Below are 6,818 nucleotides of genomic sequence, written 5' to 3'. Positions count from 1 at the left end.
AAATAATCAGGCATTAAAAACATACCATTTAAAAATTATAATAAATATAAATTTATAAAAACAACTTGTCACTGATAATGAAATAACATTGCCAAAATAAAGACCAATAAATGGGAGATATAATGTGTGTGGATTGAAGATTTAATATTGTTCTGATGTTAATTATCTCTAAATTTATCTATAGTTTCAACATAATTTCAGTCAAAATTATGGCAGGCTTCTTTTGGGATAGAGATTAAAAAACTGTTTATAAAATTTATACGGAGAAGCAAAGAACCAATAATAACAACTTTGAAAAATAAGGACAAAGTTGGAGAACTTATGCCACCTGAACTTTAAACTTATTATAGAGCTATGGTAACCAAGACATAGTGTAATGTTAGCACAGTGTCAAACAAATAGATCAGTAGAGTAGACCGGAATGTCCAGAAATAGACTATAACTGAGTTACTCAGAAGAACAAAGCAATTCAGTGGAAAAAGTATGATTTTCTTAATATATAAGGCTGGAATAATTATGTACCTACAGCAAAAATATTAACTTCAATCAGTACTTTACACCATGTACAAAAATAACTCAATAGATCATAGACTTCAATATAAAATTATAAAACTTTTAGAATAAAACATGAGAGAATTTTTGTGCCCTGGGCTTAGGCAAAAATTGTCCAATATTACTCCAAAAGCATGATTTTTAAAAGCAAAAAAATAATAAATGGGACTCAATCAAAATTAAGAACTTTGGCTCTTTATAAGTCCCTGTAAAAAATGAAGAGAGAAGTCACAGAGAAATGATATTTTCAAATCACATATATGACAAAGACTTGCATAGGGAACATGTGAAGAATGCTCCAAATTCAATAAGAAAATAAGCAACCTAATTTTCTATTTTTAAAATTACTATGTGAGAGAGAGCCTTGCTATGTAGCCCAGGCTGGCCTTGAACTCTTGGCGATCCTCCCGCTTCAGATTCCTGAGTTCTAGGATTGTAGGAGTGTACCACCATACCTGGTGTAATGCAGTTTTTTAAAAGAGCAGGAGATTTGAATAGAGATTTTACCACCACAGATGGATGGGTGGAAAGTAAGCACATTAAAAAAAGTGGTCACCATCATTTGTCATTAGAGCAATATAGATTGAAACCACAATATCACACTTACTACAATGGCTAACATTTAAAAACCTGACAACACCAAGTGCTGATGAGGTTGTGAAGTCACTGAAACTCCCGTATTTTGCATGTAAGGGCATAAAATGGCACATGTACATTGGAAAACAGTTTGACACTTTTTTTCATGATATTTTGTGTGTGTCCTTTTGAAAGTCTTGTGTCAGACTAATGCGGTCTCCAGGGACATTCTGTACTTACGCAAAATTAGCCAGGATTCTTCTGGGCTCTGTTACAATGTGAACTAATACTAAACGTGTTGAGGCACAGAACTAAAGATTGATCAAGGACTGGAGACATTTCCTGATCTATGAATTCATCACTCTTACCACTGTAGTAAAGTGGGATTCACCTGGTTCTGTGTCCAAAAATTTTTTTGGAGGAGGTGGTCACTGGCGTAAGATTCATTCACTCCAGGATGACCTCCTCATAATTGATTATATTTGCAAAGATCTTATTTACAAATATAGTCACAATCAGAGGTTCTGGAGTTTAGGATTTAAACATATCTTTTAGTTTTTACATTTCTTTTGTATTTACGTATGTTTGTAATACGTAATACTTCATTCATCTTAGGGGATTGGTACATATACATATTGCATCCTAATCATTTTTATTTCTTGTTCCCTTCCCAGCTTGTCAGTTTCTTAAACTTTAAACGTATCTCTCCATATGACCCAGCCATTCTATCCTTATGCATTTACCTAAAAGTAATGAAAGCATATGTCTGTACAAAGATTCAGACATGGATGTCGTATCAGCTGTGTTTGTAATGGTCCCAAAGTGGATCAATGGAAATGCCCATGAGCAAGTGAATAAGCACAGTCACACAATGGAGTAGGACAGTTCAACAAATAGAAAAGACTACTGAGTTGATGCACACAGCAAATGAATGAATCTCTAATTGTCTGATACCAGCCAGCCAACATGGTATATGCTGTATGACTGCAATTTTTATAAAATTAACCAACTTTTTTTTATTATTATTTACTTTTTTTTGGTCAGTACCAGGGATCGAACTCACAACCACCTGCTTGCAAGGTAGGTGCTTATGCCGCTGAGCTAAATCCCCAGCCCCTAAATTAACCAACTTTTATAAAAACCACAGTTAACATTTTTTTTACTCAGAAAATTACTTTTTAGAAAAAGACAATGGCACAAAGCCACAGCTGACCTGTAGCCATTCCGTAAGAAGAACAAGAAATAAAGATTTATTATTGGAAGATGCTGAGACTTGGAGATTGCTTGTTACCAAGCAAGACTGATCAATACATAAAGTGTATTGTAGATTATAAAATCTCATCAGGCAGAGTGTAGGAATGTGGAAAGTATAAAATATCGAATCGTTGAAAAGATCAAGAGCCCTTTGTGCTTTAGATTCTACCTCATAGGATAGAGTTGAAGAGATGCAGGTGAGTAGGTGAGGTCTGGGGACTCAGGGATAATGTTGTGAAATGCATGAAGACGCCTCTAAAAGCCACTACTCTGCAAGAAGGCAAAATAGGAACTTTGGAAATGTGGTTTGGGGTGATAGATTGTGGTGAGGTAGAAGGTAGATCGATACTGGTTAGATTGTGTTGTGTACCTGGACTAGTTTTCCTGGGCTCTTGCCTCTGAATTTTCCTTTGTGTTTTAACCCAGCGGGTTCTAACCCTCAGATCCATTCTTTACTCTTCTGTCTACATAATTTCTCCCAGGCAATATAGCAGCATCCACTGCTTTGTATACAACACTTTTCTCCCTGAGAGACAGATAATTTGATGTCGGCAACTCAAGACACATCACTGAATATTGAAATGTAGGTGGCAAGAATTTAAATTCATACCTAATAATCAGCTTGGTTTCTTTAAAAATACTTTAAAGATTTTTTTTCCAAAAGAAAAAAAATCTATCTAATTATGCACAAAAGAAATTTGCTCAGAATTAATTCACTGGGAATTGAACTGAAAAAGAAAGGTAAGGATGTTAATGATCCTTTAAAAAATAATTCAAATTAGAATACTAATTATAAGGATCTTTATATAACATGAAATAGTTCTCCAAGGCATGAGGAGAAGGGCTGGCTGTGAAACAAACTTGCAGAGAACTAAGTTTCTGATTTATGGTGGAACTTGTGTGAATGGGAAATTAAATTTGCTTTGAGGAGATGCTGCCCAGTTCTGATGATTATCTATTTGTTTCTGGAGAGATCACATGACATAGCACAATGATCATTTAGTTCTCAGATGTGGATTTAGAAAGTCAGGAAGGAAGGAAGCCAAGTGCCCTTCTGAGTCCAGCTGTCAGCCTGGGATATGGCTACATCAACAGCCTTTGCACAGGACAGGATGGTACAGTAAGGGACAGAGGCAGAACTTCCTCCTGGGGTGTCTCCCTAAACTTTTGTCTCCTCATATTCACCTGGTTTTGCTGGGGACAGCCAAGAACCAAGATTAGAATCAGAGCTGTGTTTTCTGACCCATTATCAGTGTTATTTTCTAGTGTTTGTGAATAACTCACAGTTCAATGCTGGGATTATGGGTGTGAGTACTACACTCACCCTCGGGTGGGTGTGGCCTACATACAATATAAGGGACAGAAAGCATCTTCTCTCTGTGTTCCTCCCTTGTTACTTTTGCTGTTTTCTGGCTCCATGAACTGCTACCTCCTACTATGTGTCACTCTGCCTTGGAGTCAGCCAAGTGTAGACTGAAACCTCCACAAACCATGAGCTAAATAAGCCTTTTCCTCTTTCATTTTGGGCACTACGTATTTTGTCCCAGAGAAAAGCAACTAACATAGATACTAATAAAAAAGAAATTAAATAAATAGAATGAATGAGATAATACAGGACTCATTAGATATGCATATGAATGATCTTACAGGTAGAATTACTCCCCATCCCCAAGTTCATACGTTGAAGTCCTAATTTCCAGTAGCTCAGAATGTGATCTTATTTGGAGGAAAGGTTTTTAAAAGGATACCTAAGGTCAAACAAGTTTGTGGGGTGGGCCCTAGTCCAATACAACTGATGTCTTTATAAGAAAGGAAGATTTGGGCCAGGGATTTAGCTCAGCGGCATAAGCGCCTACCTGGCAAGTGCAAGGTCGTGAGTTCAATCCCCAGTACCGCAAAAAACAAAAACAAAAGAAAGGGAGATTCAGGTACAGACACTCTCAAAGGAAAAATTAAATCAAGACACAGGGAAGAGGCAGTCATCTGAGAAGCCTTGGAAAAACCCAAGCCTGCCGACACTTTACTCTTAGATAAGTTTCTGATGTTTAAACCACCAAGTCTGTGGTGCTTTCTTATGGTAGCACTAGAAAAATAATACAAGGGATGAGTATTATTTTGTAGAATTTTTGTTTTGATTACACACAAACACACAATTTTATTAGAGATTTGTATCTTAAAGCGATTGGGAAACACTGGCTGGAATGACCCTTCAGTGTATCCATACTTAGGGAGCGGCCATGTACCCCAGTACTCCTCCCGATGAGGACAGTGAAGAAGGAAGTGGACCCTCACTGCCAGAGCATGCAGAGGGCTCACCTGCTTCCTTTCAGTAGAAAGAGAAGCCCGCTTGGCAGAGGGAACTCTTATATCTCATTTGTGAAATTCAGTGTTTCTACTTTGCCAGGGCCAAAAAAAAGTGTGTTAGAACAAAGCAACAATCCATCAGTCTGTAAGTGCAAATTATTCATATTGATTTTTCTTTGAAGGGAACAACTTATTACCCACTGACCTGAGCCATTTGGAATTCACCCAGGAACCCAGAAGAAAGTAAGGGAGTCCATCAGTCAGTGAGACTCGGTGTCATATGGAGTTAACCTTTCTTATTCACAGAAAAGCTCTTCTCCCCCCTACACTGTTTATTTTTATTATAGACCCTAATGGCTTACAAAGGAGTATTATATTAACTTTAAAACATTTGGAAATGCACTGCATTTGTTGGCCAAAGTCAGGAGTGGATTCTCTCCTTTAGTTAGGCTAATTCCTGGTGGTGAGGTACATGTTCAGGGCACCGATAGAGCTGAATTCCTTAAAAAGTCATTTTGCTTTCCTTTTATTTTCTATTCAAAATTTATAGCACTCTTTTAGGTATAATCACAGAGATTTCTGCTCTGTTGGGGAAATCATTTACATTTTCATGCATATGAATAGAACAGGGCCCCTTGTACTCCTGGGGGAGCCTACATCTGCTCAGAAGGAGAAATGCTGGTACTTTCATGGCCCATAGCAAAAGCATTCCATCCCAGCTCCATGTCCCGAACGGGCAGGCTTCATGGACTCACGGCTTTTCCTTCTTCCATGCAGATTTCTCACAAGAGCTTCTTAAGCAGCCATGTGTTGAATTTCTCTGTACTATGAAATCTACATCTCTGGACCTGATGGATGCATCTCTTAGTCCTTGACTACAACACTTATCAATTTTAATTTGTCTTTTATTCCAGAAAGAGGGGAAAAATCACAAATAGTAAGGAAAAGTGGTACCAGACTTTCTTCCTTTTTTCCTTCTTTCTTTCCTCCTCCTCCTCCTCCTCCTTCTTCTTCTTTTTCTCCTTCTTGAAGTGCTGTGGGATTGAGTCCACAGGTACTCTGCTGCTGAGCCATCCCTTGCTTTTTTTTTTGGTACCAGGGATTGAACTCATGGCCGCACGCCTGCAAGGCAAGTGCTTACACTGCTGAGCTAAATCCCTGGTCCGCTCCTTATTTTTTGAGACAGGGTCTTTAATGTTCTCAGGTAGGACTTGAACTTGTATCCCTTGTGCCTCAGCTTCCTTGTGTTCCGGGATCACAGGTCTGTACCAGCATACCTGGCTAGGACGAGGTTCCTAAAAGGGAATTTGACCAAGGACCTACCAGAACAATCAAGCAGAATTCCAGCATCCTTATGCTTCCATTCTGATGTGACAAATTGTAAGCAAATTTATCATTCTGGCTCCTTAGCGCTCCAAACACAGCAAAGACTGCTGGAGATTTAGAAACAGTAAAGACAAGTATACTGACAAGGCCAAACTGACAACAGACAAATAACAGTGATAACCAAACTATTAGAACTGGATGCAAGGAATTGGGAAGCTGTCTTTTGGAGTCATTTAGTGCAGGAAAAACTCACCCTACCTGCCTCAGTGGCCCCTGAGGGCACTGCCATGTTTCATGTCCAGGTGAGACCCCTGAGCACTCAACAAGACAAGCTAGGCTAGGCTATCATTGAGCAACGATAACAATTCTGTCCTTGGTCAAACGTTAGCCGGGTCCCCTGAGCCTTTGACCTTGGCTGCTGCTCTTGCCAGGCCTGTCTACCTCAGCTATAGAAAGTCAGTGTAGTAGACACTGCTACTAAGTCAGTGTAGACAGCTCCCCTGCCTTGATATCTGACAACCTCGGCCTGCTGCTCCTTAGATTAAACTGGTCTCCCTACTCTAAATATTTCCTCCTAGTACATAAATCTCTATTAGTGACCCCTCCCAGCGCACGTTGGCTCTAAATTCCCAGCAGTCTTTGCTGTATTTGAAGATCAGCTCCACCACCCTCCCTTGTCACAGGAGATTCGACATACATCAGTTGCAATGATCCTAAGAGTCTTCCTCAGCATTTCTCATAAGTGTCAAAAGACTTTTTCTTTGAAAATGATCAAGAAGACAGTCTCTTTGAAGCGATTTCAATGC

The sequence above is a fragment of the Cavia porcellus genome, unplaced genomic scaffold (assembly GCF_034190915.1).
Source record: "Cavia porcellus strain 051 isolate PalLab524CR breed Dunkin Hartley unplaced genomic scaffold, mCavPor4.1 scaffold_7, whole genome shotgun sequence".
NCBI classification, from domain to species: Eukaryota; Metazoa; Chordata; class Mammalia; order Rodentia; family Caviidae; genus Cavia; species Cavia porcellus.
Note: the sequence above shows the minus strand (reverse complement) of the source record.